Source organism: Ascidia mentula, chromosome 2, assembly GCF_947561715.1.
Source record: "Ascidia mentula chromosome 2, kaAscMent1.1, whole genome shotgun sequence".
In the NCBI taxonomy this organism is placed as follows: Eukaryota; Metazoa; Chordata; class Ascidiacea; order Phlebobranchia; family Ascidiidae; genus Ascidia; species Ascidia mentula.
This window is the reverse complement of record NC_138567.1, coordinates 19577517-19587414: the sequence shown is the minus strand read 5'-3', so window position 1 is coordinate 19587414 and position 9898 is coordinate 19577517. Positions and strand designations below refer to the sequence as shown.

General features: G+C 45.2%; 51 non-coding genes and 3 pseudogenes across 51 annotated transcripts; all 54 read right to left on the bottom strand.

Moving 5' to 3' along the window:
• Positions 1 to 25: 25 nt before the first annotated feature.
• Positions 26 to 144, bottom strand: LOC145892862 (5S ribosomal RNA). The gene has a single exon (XR_014401251.1). It is a non-coding gene; the product is annotated as a 5S ribosomal RNA (ribosomal RNA).
• A 65-nt stretch (positions 145 to 209) lies between these two features.
• On the bottom strand, positions 210 to 328 carry LOC145891061 (5S ribosomal RNA). The gene has a single exon (XR_014399876.1). It is a non-coding gene; the product is annotated as a 5S ribosomal RNA (ribosomal RNA).
• Positions 329 to 393: 65 nt separating this feature from the next.
• On the bottom strand, positions 394 to 512 carry LOC145892861 (5S ribosomal RNA). Its single transcript, XR_014401250.1, has one exon. It is a non-coding gene; the product is annotated as a 5S ribosomal RNA (ribosomal RNA).
• A 65-nt stretch (positions 513 to 577) lies between these two features.
• LOC145890821 (5S ribosomal RNA) lies at positions 578 to 696 on the bottom strand. Its single transcript, XR_014399651.1, has one exon. It is a non-coding gene; the product is annotated as a 5S ribosomal RNA (ribosomal RNA).
• Positions 697 to 761: 65 nt separating this feature from the next.
• On the bottom strand, positions 762 to 880 carry LOC145892860 (5S ribosomal RNA). Its single transcript, XR_014401249.1, has one exon. It is a non-coding gene; the product is annotated as a 5S ribosomal RNA (ribosomal RNA).
• Positions 881 to 945: 65 nt separating this feature from the next.
• Positions 946 to 1064, bottom strand: LOC145892858 (5S ribosomal RNA). Its single transcript, XR_014401248.1, has one exon. It is a non-coding gene; the product is annotated as a 5S ribosomal RNA (ribosomal RNA).
• A 65-nt stretch (positions 1065 to 1129) lies between these two features.
• On the bottom strand, positions 1130 to 1248 carry LOC145891232 (5S ribosomal RNA). Its single transcript, XR_014400037.1, has one exon. It is a non-coding gene; the product is annotated as a 5S ribosomal RNA (ribosomal RNA).
• A 65-nt stretch (positions 1249 to 1313) lies between these two features.
• LOC145892857 (5S ribosomal RNA) lies at positions 1314 to 1432 on the bottom strand. Its single transcript, XR_014401247.1, has one exon. It is a non-coding gene; the product is annotated as a 5S ribosomal RNA (ribosomal RNA).
• A 65-nt stretch (positions 1433 to 1497) lies between these two features.
• On the bottom strand, positions 1498 to 1616 carry LOC145892856 (5S ribosomal RNA). The gene has a single exon (XR_014401246.1). It is a non-coding gene; the product is annotated as a 5S ribosomal RNA (ribosomal RNA).
• A 65-nt stretch (positions 1617 to 1681) lies between these two features.
• LOC145892855 (5S ribosomal RNA) lies at positions 1682 to 1800 on the bottom strand. Its single transcript, XR_014401245.1, has one exon. It is a non-coding gene; the product is annotated as a 5S ribosomal RNA (ribosomal RNA).
• A 65-nt stretch (positions 1801 to 1865) lies between these two features.
• LOC145891135 (5S ribosomal RNA) lies at positions 1866 to 1984 on the bottom strand. The gene has a single exon (XR_014399946.1). It is a non-coding gene; the product is annotated as a 5S ribosomal RNA (ribosomal RNA).
• A 65-nt stretch (positions 1985 to 2049) lies between these two features.
• LOC145892853 (5S ribosomal RNA) lies at positions 2050 to 2168 on the bottom strand. Its single transcript, XR_014401243.1, has one exon. It is a non-coding gene; the product is annotated as a 5S ribosomal RNA (ribosomal RNA).
• A 65-nt stretch (positions 2169 to 2233) lies between these two features.
• Positions 2234 to 2352, bottom strand: LOC145892852 (5S ribosomal RNA). The gene has a single exon (XR_014401242.1). It is a non-coding gene; the product is annotated as a 5S ribosomal RNA (ribosomal RNA).
• Positions 2353 to 2417: 65 nt separating this feature from the next.
• On the bottom strand, positions 2418 to 2536 carry LOC145891682 (5S ribosomal RNA). The gene has a single exon (XR_014400459.1). It is a non-coding gene; the product is annotated as a 5S ribosomal RNA (ribosomal RNA).
• A 66-nt stretch (positions 2537 to 2602) lies between these two features.
• Positions 2603 to 2721, bottom strand: LOC145892851 (5S ribosomal RNA). Its single transcript, XR_014401241.1, has one exon. It is a non-coding gene; the product is annotated as a 5S ribosomal RNA (ribosomal RNA).
• Positions 2722 to 2786: 65 nt separating this feature from the next.
• On the bottom strand, positions 2787 to 2905 carry LOC145891315 (5S ribosomal RNA). The gene has a single exon (XR_014400114.1). It is a non-coding gene; the product is annotated as a 5S ribosomal RNA (ribosomal RNA).
• A 65-nt stretch (positions 2906 to 2970) lies between these two features.
• LOC145890996 (5S ribosomal RNA) lies at positions 2971 to 3089 on the bottom strand. The gene has a single exon (XR_014399814.1). It is a non-coding gene; the product is annotated as a 5S ribosomal RNA (ribosomal RNA).
• Positions 3090 to 3154: 65 nt separating this feature from the next.
• On the bottom strand, positions 3155 to 3273 carry LOC145892850 (5S ribosomal RNA). The gene has a single exon (XR_014401240.1). It is a non-coding gene; the product is annotated as a 5S ribosomal RNA (ribosomal RNA).
• Positions 3274 to 3338: 65 nt separating this feature from the next.
• LOC145891130 (5S ribosomal RNA) lies at positions 3339 to 3457 on the bottom strand. Its single transcript, XR_014399941.1, has one exon. It is a non-coding gene; the product is annotated as a 5S ribosomal RNA (ribosomal RNA).
• A 65-nt stretch (positions 3458 to 3522) lies between these two features.
• Positions 3523 to 3641, bottom strand: LOC145892849 (5S ribosomal RNA). Its single transcript, XR_014401239.1, has one exon. It is a non-coding gene; the product is annotated as a 5S ribosomal RNA (ribosomal RNA).
• A 65-nt stretch (positions 3642 to 3706) lies between these two features.
• Positions 3707 to 3825, bottom strand: LOC145891458 (5S ribosomal RNA). Its single transcript, XR_014400247.1, has one exon. It is a non-coding gene; the product is annotated as a 5S ribosomal RNA (ribosomal RNA).
• A 65-nt stretch (positions 3826 to 3890) lies between these two features.
• On the bottom strand, positions 3891 to 4009 carry LOC145890834 (5S ribosomal RNA). Its single transcript, XR_014399663.1, has one exon. It is a non-coding gene; the product is annotated as a 5S ribosomal RNA (ribosomal RNA).
• Positions 4010 to 4074: 65 nt separating this feature from the next.
• Positions 4075 to 4193, bottom strand: LOC145891571 (5S ribosomal RNA). Its single transcript, XR_014400355.1, has one exon. It is a non-coding gene; the product is annotated as a 5S ribosomal RNA (ribosomal RNA).
• A 66-nt stretch (positions 4194 to 4259) lies between these two features.
• On the bottom strand, positions 4260 to 4378 carry LOC145891365 (5S ribosomal RNA). Its single transcript, XR_014400161.1, has one exon. It is a non-coding gene; the product is annotated as a 5S ribosomal RNA (ribosomal RNA).
• Positions 4379 to 4443: 65 nt separating this feature from the next.
• LOC145891023 (5S ribosomal RNA) lies at positions 4444 to 4562 on the bottom strand. The gene has a single exon (XR_014399839.1). It is a non-coding gene; the product is annotated as a 5S ribosomal RNA (ribosomal RNA).
• Positions 4563 to 4627: 65 nt separating this feature from the next.
• Positions 4628 to 4746, bottom strand: LOC145891583 (5S ribosomal RNA). Its single transcript, XR_014400367.1, has one exon. It is a non-coding gene; the product is annotated as a 5S ribosomal RNA (ribosomal RNA).
• Positions 4747 to 4811: 65 nt separating this feature from the next.
• On the bottom strand, positions 4812 to 4930 carry LOC145892416 (5S ribosomal RNA; annotated as a pseudogene).
• Positions 4931 to 4995: 65 nt separating this feature from the next.
• LOC145891631 (5S ribosomal RNA) lies at positions 4996 to 5114 on the bottom strand. The gene has a single exon (XR_014400411.1). It is a non-coding gene; the product is annotated as a 5S ribosomal RNA (ribosomal RNA).
• A 65-nt stretch (positions 5115 to 5179) lies between these two features.
• Positions 5180 to 5298, bottom strand: LOC145892847 (5S ribosomal RNA). The gene has a single exon (XR_014401237.1). It is a non-coding gene; the product is annotated as a 5S ribosomal RNA (ribosomal RNA).
• Positions 5299 to 5363: 65 nt separating this feature from the next.
• Positions 5364 to 5482, bottom strand: LOC145890816 (5S ribosomal RNA). Its single transcript, XR_014399646.1, has one exon. It is a non-coding gene; the product is annotated as a 5S ribosomal RNA (ribosomal RNA).
• A 65-nt stretch (positions 5483 to 5547) lies between these two features.
• On the bottom strand, positions 5548 to 5666 carry LOC145891366 (5S ribosomal RNA). The gene has a single exon (XR_014400162.1). It is a non-coding gene; the product is annotated as a 5S ribosomal RNA (ribosomal RNA).
• A 65-nt stretch (positions 5667 to 5731) lies between these two features.
• Positions 5732 to 5850, bottom strand: LOC145892415 (5S ribosomal RNA; annotated as a pseudogene).
• A 65-nt stretch (positions 5851 to 5915) lies between these two features.
• LOC145891326 (5S ribosomal RNA) lies at positions 5916 to 6034 on the bottom strand. The gene has a single exon (XR_014400125.1). It is a non-coding gene; the product is annotated as a 5S ribosomal RNA (ribosomal RNA).
• Positions 6035 to 6100: 66 nt separating this feature from the next.
• Positions 6101 to 6219, bottom strand: LOC145892846 (5S ribosomal RNA). The gene has a single exon (XR_014401236.1). It is a non-coding gene; the product is annotated as a 5S ribosomal RNA (ribosomal RNA).
• A 65-nt stretch (positions 6220 to 6284) lies between these two features.
• On the bottom strand, positions 6285 to 6403 carry LOC145890813 (5S ribosomal RNA). The gene has a single exon (XR_014399643.1). It is a non-coding gene; the product is annotated as a 5S ribosomal RNA (ribosomal RNA).
• Positions 6404 to 6469: 66 nt separating this feature from the next.
• On the bottom strand, positions 6470 to 6588 carry LOC145892845 (5S ribosomal RNA). Its single transcript, XR_014401235.1, has one exon. It is a non-coding gene; the product is annotated as a 5S ribosomal RNA (ribosomal RNA).
• A 65-nt stretch (positions 6589 to 6653) lies between these two features.
• Positions 6654 to 6772, bottom strand: LOC145890820 (5S ribosomal RNA). The gene has a single exon (XR_014399650.1). It is a non-coding gene; the product is annotated as a 5S ribosomal RNA (ribosomal RNA).
• A 65-nt stretch (positions 6773 to 6837) lies between these two features.
• LOC145892844 (5S ribosomal RNA) lies at positions 6838 to 6956 on the bottom strand. Its single transcript, XR_014401234.1, has one exon. It is a non-coding gene; the product is annotated as a 5S ribosomal RNA (ribosomal RNA).
• Positions 6957 to 7021: 65 nt separating this feature from the next.
• Positions 7022 to 7140, bottom strand: LOC145891839 (5S ribosomal RNA). Its single transcript, XR_014400611.1, has one exon. It is a non-coding gene; the product is annotated as a 5S ribosomal RNA (ribosomal RNA).
• A 65-nt stretch (positions 7141 to 7205) lies between these two features.
• LOC145891324 (5S ribosomal RNA) lies at positions 7206 to 7324 on the bottom strand. Its single transcript, XR_014400123.1, has one exon. It is a non-coding gene; the product is annotated as a 5S ribosomal RNA (ribosomal RNA).
• A 66-nt stretch (positions 7325 to 7390) lies between these two features.
• On the bottom strand, positions 7391 to 7509 carry LOC145892843 (5S ribosomal RNA). Its single transcript, XR_014401233.1, has one exon. It is a non-coding gene; the product is annotated as a 5S ribosomal RNA (ribosomal RNA).
• A 65-nt stretch (positions 7510 to 7574) lies between these two features.
• On the bottom strand, positions 7575 to 7693 carry LOC145890812 (5S ribosomal RNA). Its single transcript, XR_014399642.1, has one exon. It is a non-coding gene; the product is annotated as a 5S ribosomal RNA (ribosomal RNA).
• Positions 7694 to 7759: 66 nt separating this feature from the next.
• Positions 7760 to 7878, bottom strand: LOC145892841 (5S ribosomal RNA). The gene has a single exon (XR_014401231.1). It is a non-coding gene; the product is annotated as a 5S ribosomal RNA (ribosomal RNA).
• A 65-nt stretch (positions 7879 to 7943) lies between these two features.
• LOC145891152 (5S ribosomal RNA) lies at positions 7944 to 8062 on the bottom strand. The gene has a single exon (XR_014399962.1). It is a non-coding gene; the product is annotated as a 5S ribosomal RNA (ribosomal RNA).
• Positions 8063 to 8127: 65 nt separating this feature from the next.
• Positions 8128 to 8246, bottom strand: LOC145891105 (5S ribosomal RNA). The gene has a single exon (XR_014399918.1). It is a non-coding gene; the product is annotated as a 5S ribosomal RNA (ribosomal RNA).
• Positions 8247 to 8311: 65 nt separating this feature from the next.
• On the bottom strand, positions 8312 to 8430 carry LOC145891729 (5S ribosomal RNA). Its single transcript, XR_014400505.1, has one exon. It is a non-coding gene; the product is annotated as a 5S ribosomal RNA (ribosomal RNA).
• A 65-nt stretch (positions 8431 to 8495) lies between these two features.
• On the bottom strand, positions 8496 to 8614 carry LOC145891002 (5S ribosomal RNA). Its single transcript, XR_014399820.1, has one exon. It is a non-coding gene; the product is annotated as a 5S ribosomal RNA (ribosomal RNA).
• Positions 8615 to 8680: 66 nt separating this feature from the next.
• Positions 8681 to 8788, bottom strand: LOC145892728 (5S ribosomal RNA; annotated as a pseudogene).
• A 65-nt stretch (positions 8789 to 8853) lies between these two features.
• Positions 8854 to 8972, bottom strand: LOC145892340 (5S ribosomal RNA). Its single transcript, XR_014401077.1, has one exon. It is a non-coding gene; the product is annotated as a 5S ribosomal RNA (ribosomal RNA).
• A 66-nt stretch (positions 8973 to 9038) lies between these two features.
• On the bottom strand, positions 9039 to 9157 carry LOC145892041 (5S ribosomal RNA). Its single transcript, XR_014400803.1, has one exon. It is a non-coding gene; the product is annotated as a 5S ribosomal RNA (ribosomal RNA).
• A 65-nt stretch (positions 9158 to 9222) lies between these two features.
• LOC145891767 (5S ribosomal RNA) lies at positions 9223 to 9341 on the bottom strand. The gene has a single exon (XR_014400540.1). It is a non-coding gene; the product is annotated as a 5S ribosomal RNA (ribosomal RNA).
• Positions 9342 to 9406: 65 nt separating this feature from the next.
• Positions 9407 to 9525, bottom strand: LOC145891797 (5S ribosomal RNA). The gene has a single exon (XR_014400570.1). It is a non-coding gene; the product is annotated as a 5S ribosomal RNA (ribosomal RNA).
• A 65-nt stretch (positions 9526 to 9590) lies between these two features.
• LOC145892840 (5S ribosomal RNA) lies at positions 9591 to 9709 on the bottom strand. Its single transcript, XR_014401230.1, has one exon. It is a non-coding gene; the product is annotated as a 5S ribosomal RNA (ribosomal RNA).
• Positions 9710 to 9774: 65 nt separating this feature from the next.
• Positions 9775 to 9893, bottom strand: LOC145890815 (5S ribosomal RNA). The gene has a single exon (XR_014399645.1). It is a non-coding gene; the product is annotated as a 5S ribosomal RNA (ribosomal RNA).
• Positions 9894 to 9898: the final 5 nt, after the last annotated feature.

The window sequence follows — 9898 nt, the reverse complement described above, 5'->3', positions numbered from 1 at the left end:
AGCATACTTTGGGTAAACAGAAAAATGACTACAACACTTGGTATTCCTAGGCGGTCACCCATCCAAGTACTAACCAAGCCCGAGGTTGCTTAACTGCCGAGATCGAACGAGATCGGGTGCTTTCAACCTGGTATGGCCGTAGACGTTTGTTAGACTGTTTTGACGACATTTATGCTCAATTCAAAGCATACTTTGGGTAAACAGAAAAATGACTACAACACTTAGTATTCCTAGGCGGTCACCCATCCAAGTACTAACCAAGCCCGAGGTTGCTTAACTGCCGAGATCGAACGAGATCGGGTGCTTTCAACCTGGTATGGCCGTAGACGTTTGTTAGACTGTTTTGACGACATTTATGCTCAATTCAAAGCATACTTTGGGTAAACAGAAAAATGACTACAACACTTGGTATTCCTAGGCGGTCACCCATCCAAGTACTAACCAAGCCCGAGGTTGCTTAACTGCCGAGATCGAACGAGATCGGGTGCTTTCAACCTGGTATGGCCGTAGACGTTTGTTAGTCTGTTATGACGATCTTTATGCGCAATTCAAAGCATACTTTGTATAAACAGAAAAATGACTACAACACTTGGTATTCCTAGGCGGTCACCCACCCAAGTACTAACCAAGCCCGAGGTTGCTTAACTGCCGAGATCGAACGAGATCGGGTGCTTTCAACCTGGTATGGCCGTAGACGTTTGTTAGACTGTTTTGACGACATTTATGCTCAATTCAAAGCATAGTTTGGGGAAACAGAAAAATGACTACAACACTTGGTATTCCTAGGCGGTCACCCATCCAAGTACTAACCAAGCCCGAGGTTGCTTAACTGCCGAGATCGAACGAGATCGGGTGCTTTCAACCTGGTATGGCCGTAGACGTTTGTTAGTCTGTTATGACGATCTTTATGCGCAATTCAAAGCATACTTTGTTTAAACAGAAAAATGACTACAACACTTGGTATTCCTAGGCGGTCACCCATCCAAGTACTAACCAAGCCCGAGGTTGCTTAACTGCCGAGATCGAACGAGATCGGGTGCTTTCAACCTGGTATGGCCGTAGACGTTTGTTAGTCTGTTATGACGATCTTTATGCGCAATTCAAAGCATACTTTGTTTAAACAGAAAAATGACTACAACACTTGGTATTTCTAGGCGGTCACCCATCCAAGTACTAACCAAGCCCGAGGTTGCTTAACTGCCGAGATCGAACGAGATCGGGTGCTTTCAACCTGGTATGGCCGTAGACGTTTGTTAGTCTGTTATGACGATCTTTATGCGCAATTCAAAGCATACTTTGTATAAACAGAAAAATGACTACAACACTTGGTATTCCTAGGCGGTCACCCATCCAAGTACTAACCAAGCCCGAGGTTGCTTAACTGCCGAGATCGAACGAGATCGGGTGCTTTCAACCTGGTATGGCCGTAGACGTTTGTTAGTCTGTTATGACGATCTTTATGCGCAATTCAAAGCATACTTTGTTTAAACAGAAAAATGACTACAACACTTGGTATTCCTAGGCGGTCACCCATCCAAGTACTAACCAAGCCCGAGGTTGCTTAACTGCCGAGATCGAACGAGATCGGGTGCTTTCAACCTGGTATGGCCGTAGACGTTTGTTAGTCTGTTATGACGATCTTTATGCGCAATTCAAAGCATACTTTGTTTAAACAGAAAAATGACTACAACACTTGGTATTCCTAGGCGGTCACCCATCCAAGTACTAACCAAGCCCGAGGTTGCTTAACTGCCGAGATCGAACGAGATCGGGTGCTTTCAACCTGGTATGGCCGTAGACGTTTGTTAGTGTGTTTTGACGACATTTATGAGCAATTCAAAGCATACTTTGTGCAAATAGCAAAATGACTACAACACTTGGTATTCCTAGGCGGTCACCCATCCAAGTACTAACCAAGCCCTAGGTTGCTTAACTGCCGAGATCGAACGAGATCGGGTGCTTTCAACCTGGTATGGCCGTAGACGTTTGTTAGTCTGTTATGACGATCTTTATGCGCAATTCAAAGCATACTTTGTATAAACAGAAAAATGACTACAACACTTGGTATTCCTAGGCGGTCACCCATCCAAGTACTAACCAAGCCCGAGGTTGCTTAACTGCCGAGATCGAACGAGATCGGGTGCTTTCAACCTGGTATGGCCGTAGACGTTTGTTAGACTGTTTTGACGACATTTATGCTCAATTCAAAGCATACTTTGGGTAAACAGAAAAATGACTACAACACTTGGTATTCCTAGGCGGTCACCCATCCAAGTACTAACCAAGCCCGAGGTTGCTTAACTGCCGAGATCGAACGAGATCGGGTGCTTTCAACCTGGTATGGCCGTAGACGTTTGTTAGTCTGTTTTGACGACATTTATGCGCAATTCAAAGCATACTTTGGGTAAACAGAAAAATGACTACAACACTTGTTATGCCTAGGCGGTCACCCATCCAAGTACTAACCAAGCCCGAGGTTGCTTAACTGCCGAGATCGAACGAGATCGGGTGCTTTCAACCTGGTATGGCCGTAGACGTTTGTTAGACTGTTTTGACGACATTTATGCGCAATTCAAAGCATAACTTTGGGTAAACAGAAAAATGACTACAACACTTGGTATTCCTAGGCGGTCACCCATCCAAGTACTAACCAAGCCCGAGGTTGCTTAACTGCCGAGATCGAACGAGATCGGGTGCTTTCAACCTGGTATGGCCGTAGACGTTTGTTAGACTGTTTTGACGACATTTATGGGCAATACAAAGCATACTTTGGGTAAACAGAAAAATGAGTACAACACTTGGTATTCCTAGGCGGTCACCCATCCAAGTACTAACCAAGCCCGAGGTTGCTTAACTGCCGAGATCGAACGAGATCGGGTGCTTTCAACCTGGTATGGCCGTAGACGTTTGTTAGACTGTTTTGACGACATTTATGCTCAATTCAAAGCATACTTTGGGTAAACAGAAAAATGACTACAACACTTGGTATTCCTAGGCGGTCACCCATCCAAGTACTAACCAAGCCCGAGGTTGCTTAACTGCCGAGATCGAACGAGATCGGGTGCTTTCAACCTGGTATTGCCGTAGACGTTTGTTAGTCTGTTATGATGATCTTTATGCGCAATTCAAAGCATACTTTGTATAAACAGAAAAATGACTACAACACTTGGTATTCCTAGGCGGTCACCCATCCAAGTACTAACCAAGCCCGAGGTTGCTTAACTGCCGAGATCGAACGAGATCGGGTGCTTTCAACCTGGTATGGCCGTAGACGATTGTTAGTGTGTTTTGACGACATTTATGAGCAATTCAAAGCATACTTTGTGCAAATAGCACAATGACTACAACACTTGGTATTCCTAGGCGGTCACCCATCCAAGTATTAACCAAGCCCTAGGTTGCTTAACTGCCGAGATCGAACGAGATCGGGTGCTTTCAACCTGGTATGGCCGTAGACGTTTGTTAGTCTGTTATGACGATCTTTATGCGCAATTCAAAGCATACTTTGTATAAACAGAAAAATGACTACAACACTTGGTATTCCTAGGCGGTCACCCATCCAAGTACTAACCAAGCCCGAGGTTGCTTAACTGCCGAGATCGAACGAGATCGGGTGCTTTCAACCTGGTATGGCCGTAGACGTTTGTTAGTGTGTTTTGACGAAATTTATGAGCAATTCAAAGCATACTTTGTGCAAATAGCAAAATGACCACAACACTTGGTATTCCTAGGCGGTCACCCATCCAAGTAATAACCAAGCCCTAGGTTGCTTAACTGCCGAGATCGAACGAGATCGGGTGCTTTCAACCTGGTATGGCCGTAGACGTTTGTTAGTCTGTTATGACGATCTTTATGCGCAATTCAAAGCATACTTTGTATAAACAGAAAAATGACTACAACACTTGGTATTCCTAGGCGGTCACCCATCCAAGTACTAACCAAGCCCGAGGTTGCTTAACTGCCGAGATCGAACGAGATCGGGTGCTTTCAACCTGGTATGGGCGTAGACGTTTGTTAGTCTGTTTTGACGACATTTATGCGCAATTCAAAGCATACTTTGGGTAAACAGAAAAATGACTACAACACTTGGTATGCCTAGGCGGTCACCCATCCAAGTACTAACCAAGCCCGAGATTGCTTAACTGCCGAGATCGAACGAGATCGGGTGCTTTCAACCTGGTATGGCCGTAGACGTTTGTTAGACTGTTTTGACGACATTTATGCGCAATTCAAAGCATAACTTTGGGTAAACAGAAAAATGACTACAACACTTGGTATTCCTAGGCGGTCACCCATCCAAGTACTAACCAAGCCCGAGGTTGCTTAACTGACGAGATCGAACGAGATCGGGTGCTTTCAACCTGGTATGGCCGTAGACGTTTGTTAGACTGTTTTGACGACATTTATGGGCAATTCAAAGCATACTTTGGGTAAACAGAAAAATGACTACAACGCTTGGTATTCCTAGGCGGTCACCCATCCAAGTACTATCCAAGCCCGAGGTTGCTTAACTGCCGAGATCGAACGAGATCGGGTGCTTTCAACCTGGTATGGCCGTAGACGTTTGTTAGTCTGTTTTGACGACATTTATAGGCAATTCAAAGCATACTTTGTGCAAATAGTAAAATGAATACAACACTTGGTATTCCTAGGCGGTCACCCATCCAAGTACTAACCAAGCCCGAGGTTGCTTAACTGCCGAGATCGAACGAGATCGGATGCTTTCAACCTGGTATGGCCGTAGACGTTTGTTAGTCTGTTTTGACGACATTCATGGGCAATTCAAAGCATACTTTGTGCAAATAGTAAAATGAATACAACACTTGGTATTCCTAGGCGGTCACCCATCCAAGTACTAACCAACCACGAGGTTGCTTAACTGCCGAGATCGAACGAGATCGGGTGCTTTCAACCTGGTATGGCCGTAGACGTTTGTTAGTCTGTTATGACGATCTTTATGCGCAATTCAAAGCATACTTTGGGTAAACAGAAAAATGACTACAACACTTGGTATGCCTTGGCGGTCACCCATCCAAGTACTAACCAAGCCCGAGGTTGCTTAACTGCCGAGATCGAACGAGATCGGGTGCTTTCAACCTGGTATGGCCGTAGACGTTTGTTAGACTGTTTTGACGACATTTATGGGCAATTCAAAGCATACTTTGGGTAAACAGAAAAATGACTACAACACTTGGTATTCCTAGGCGGTCACCCATCCAAGTACTAACCAAGCCCGAGGTTGCTTAACTGCCGAGATCGAACGAGATCGGGTGCTTTCAACCTGGTATGGCCGTAGACGTTTGTTAGACTGTTTTGACGACATTTATGGGCAATTCAAAGCATACTTTGGGTAAACAGAAAAATGACTACAACACTTGGTATTCCTAGGCGGTCACCCATCCAAGTACTATCCAAGCCCGAGGTTGCTTAACTGCCGAGATCGAACGAGATCGGGTGCTTTCAACCTGGTATGGCCGTAGACGTTTGTTAGTCTGTTTTGACGACATTTATAGGCAATTCAAAGCATACTTTGTGCAAATAGTAAAATGAATACAACACTTGGTATTCCTAGGCGGTCACCCATCCAAGTACTAACCAAGCCCGAGGTTGCTTAACTTCCGAGATCGAACGAGATCGGATGCTTTCAACCTGGTATGGCCGTAGACGTTTTTTAGTCTGTTTTGACGACATTCATGGGCAATTCAAAGCATACTTTGTGCAAATAGTAAAATGAATACAACACTTGGTATTCCTAGGCGGTCACCCATCCAAGTACTAACCAACCACGAGGTTGCTTAACTGCCGAGATCGAACGAGATCGGGTGCTTTCAACCTGGTATGGCCGTAGACGTTTGTTAGTCTGTTATGACGATCTTTATGCGCAATTCAAAGCATACTTTGGGTAAACAGAAAAATGACTACAACACTTGGTATGCCTAGGCGGTCACCCATCCAAGTACTAACCAAGCCCGAGGTTGCTTAACTGCCGAGATCGAACGAGATCGGGTGCTTTCAACCTGGTATGGCCGTAGACGTTTGTTAGACTGTTTTGACGACATTTATGCGCAATTCAAAGCATAACTTTGGGTAAACAGAAAAATGACTACAACACTTGGTATTCCTAGGCGGTCACCCATCCAAGTACTAACCAAGCCCGAGGTTGCTTAACTGCCGAGATCGAACGAGATCGGGTGCTTTCAACCTGGTATGGCCGTAGACGTTTGTTAGACTGTTTTGACGACATTTATGGGCAATTCAAAGCATACTTTGGGTAAACAGAAAAATGACTACAACACTTGGTATTCCTAGGCGGTCACCCATCCAAGTACTAACCAAGCCCGAGGTTGCTTAACTGCCGAGATCGAACGAGATCGGGTGTTTTCAACCTGGTATGGCCGTAGACGTTTCTTAGACTGTTTTGACGACATTTATGCGCAATTCAAAGCATAACTTTGGGTAAACAGAAAAATGACTACAACACTTGGTATTCCTAGGCGGTCACCCATCCAAGTACTAACCAAGCCCGAGGTTGCTTAACTGCCGAGATCGAACGAGATCGGGTGCTTTCAACCTGGTATGGCCGTAGACGTTTGTTAGACTGTTTTCACGACATTTATGCTCAATTCAAAGCATACTTTGGGTAAACAGAAAAATGACTACAACACTTGGTGTTCCTAGGCGGTCACCCATCCAAGTACTAACCAAGCCCGAGGTTGCTTAACTGCCGAGATCGAACGAGATCGGGTGCTTTCAACCTGGTATGGCCGTAGACGTTTGTTAGACTGTTTTGACGACATTTATGGGCAATTCAAAGCATACTTTGGGTAAACAGAAAAATGACTACAACACTTGGTATTCCTAGGCGGTCACCCATCCAAGTACTAACCAAGCCCGAGGTTGCTTAACTGCCGAGATCGAACGAGATCGGGTGCTTTCAACCTGGTATGGCCGTAGACGTTTGTTAGACTGTTTTGACGACATTTACGGGCAATTCAAAGCATACTTTGGGTAAACAGAAAAATGACTACAACACTTGGTATTCCTAGGCGGTCACCCATCCAAGTACTATCCAAGCCCGAGGTTGCTTAACTGCCGAGATGGAACGAGATCGGGTGCTTTCAACCTGGTATGGCCGTAGACGTTTGTTAGTCTGTTTTGACGACATTTATAGGCAATTCAAAGCATACTTTGGGTAAACAGAAAAATGACTACAACACTTGGTATGCCTAGGCGGTCACCCATCCAAGTACTAACCAAGCCCGAGGTTGCTTAACTGCCGAGATCGAACGAGATCGGGTGCTTTCAACCTGGTATGGCCGTAGACGTTTGTTAGACTGTTTTGACGACATTTATGCGCAATTCAAAGCATAACTTTGGGTAAACAGAAAAATGACTACAACACTTGGTATTCCTAGGCGGTCACCCATCCAAGTACTAACCAAGCCCGAGGTTGCTTAACTGCCGAGATCGAACGAGATCGGGTGCTTTCAACCTGGTATGGCCGTAGACGTTTGTTAGACTGTTTTGACGACATTTATGGGCAATTCAAAGCATACTTTGGGTAAACAGAAAAATGACTACAACACTTGGTATTCCTAGGCGGTCACCCATCCAAGTACTAACCAAGCCCGAGGTTGCTTAACTGCCGAGATCGAACGAGATCGGGTGTTTTCAACCTGGTATGGCCGTAGACGTTTGTTAGACTGTTTTGACGACATTTATGCGCAATTCAAAGCATAACTTTGGGTAAACAGAAAAATGACTACAACACTTGGTATTCCTAGGCGGTCACCCATCCAAGTACTAACCAAGCCCGAGGTTGCTTAACTGCCGAGATCGAACGAGATCGGGTGCTTTCAACCTGGTATGGCCGTAGACGTTTGTTAGACTGTATTCACGGCATTTATGCTCAATTCAAAGCATACTTTGGGTAAACAGAAAAATGACTACAACACTTGGTGTTCCTAGGCGGTCACCCATCCAAGTACTAACCAAGCCCGAGGTTGCTTAACTGCCGAGACCGAACGAGATCGGGTGCTTTCAACCTGGTATGGCCGTAGACGTTTGTTAGTCTGTTTTGACGACATTTATGGGCAATTCAAAGCATACTTTGTGCAAATAGTAAAATGAATACAACACTTGGTATTCCTAGGCGGTCACCCATCCAAGTACTAACCAAGCCCGAGGTTGCTTAACTGCCGAGATCGAACGAGATCGGGTGCTTTCAACCTGGTATGGCCGTAGACGTTTGTTAGTCTGTTATGACGAACTTTATGCGCAATTCAAAGCATACTTTATATAAACAGAAAAATGACTACAGCACTTGGTATTCCTAGGCGGTCACCCATCCAAGTACTAACCAAGCCCGAGGTTGCTTAACTGCCGAGATCGAACGAGATCGGGTGCTTTCAACCTGCTATGGCCGCAGAAGTTTGTTAGTCTGTTTTGACGACATTTATGCGCAATTCAAAGCATACTTTGGGTAAACAGAAAAATGACTACAACACTTGGTATTCCTAGGCGGTCACCCATCCAAGTACTAACCAAGCCCGAGGTTGCTTAACTGCCGAGATCGAACGAGATCGGGTGCCTTCAACCTGGTATGGCCGTAGACGTTTGTAAGACAGTTCTGACGACATTTATGCGCAATTCAAAGCATAACTTTGGGTAAACAGAAAAATGACTACAACACTTGGTATTCCTAGGCGGTCACCCAACCAAGCCCGAGGTTGCTTAACTGCCGAGATCGAACGAGATCGGGTGCTTTCAACCTGGTATGGCCGTAGACGTTTGTTAGTCTGTTTTGACGACATTTATGCGCAATTCAAAGCATACTTTGGGTAAACAGAAAAATGACTACAACACTTGGTATTCCTGGGCGGTCACCCATCCAAGTACTCAACAAGCCCGAGGTTGCTTAACTGCCGAGATCGAACGAGATCGGGTGCTTTCAACCTAGTATGGCCTTAGACGTTTGTTAGACTGTTTTGACGACATTTATGCGCAATTCAAAGCATAACTTTGGGGAAACAGACAAATGACTACAACACTTGGTATTCCTAGGCGGTCACCCATCCAAGTGCTAGCCAAGCCCGAGGTTGCTTAACTGCCGAGATCGAACGAGATCGGATGCTTTCAACCTGGTATGGCCGTAGACGTTTGTTAGACTGTTTTGACGACATTTATGCTCAATTCAAAGCATACTTTGGGTAAACAGAAAAATGACCACAACACTTGGTATTCCTAGGCGGTCACCCATCCAAGTACTCACCAAGCCCGAGGTTGCTTAACTGCCGAGATCGAACGAGATCGGATGCTTTCAACCTGGTATGGCCGTAGACGTTTGTTAGACTGTTTTGACGACATTTATGCTCAATTCAAAGCATACTTTGGGTAAACAGAAAAATGACTACAACACTTGGTATTCCTTGGCGGTCACCCATCCAAGTACTCACCAAGCCCGAGGTTGCTTAACTGCCGAGATCGAACGAGATCGGATGCTTTCAACCTGGTATGGCCGTAGACGTTTGTTAGACTGTTTTGACGACATTTATGCTCAATTCAAAGCATACTTTGGGTAAACAGAAAAATGACTACAACACTTGGTATTCCTAGGCGGTCACCCATCCAAGTACTAACCAAGCCCGAGGTTGCTTAACTGCCGAGATCGAACGAGATCGGGTGCTTTCAACCTGGTATGGCCGTAGACGTTTGTTAGTCTGTTTTGACGACATTTATGCGCAATTCAAAGCATACTTTGGGTAAACAGAAAAATGACTACAACACTTGGTATTCCTAGGCGGTCACCCATCCAAGTACTATCCAAGCCCGAGGTTGCTTAACTGCCGAGATCGAACGAGATCGGGTGCTTTCAACCTGGTATGGCCGTAGACGTTTG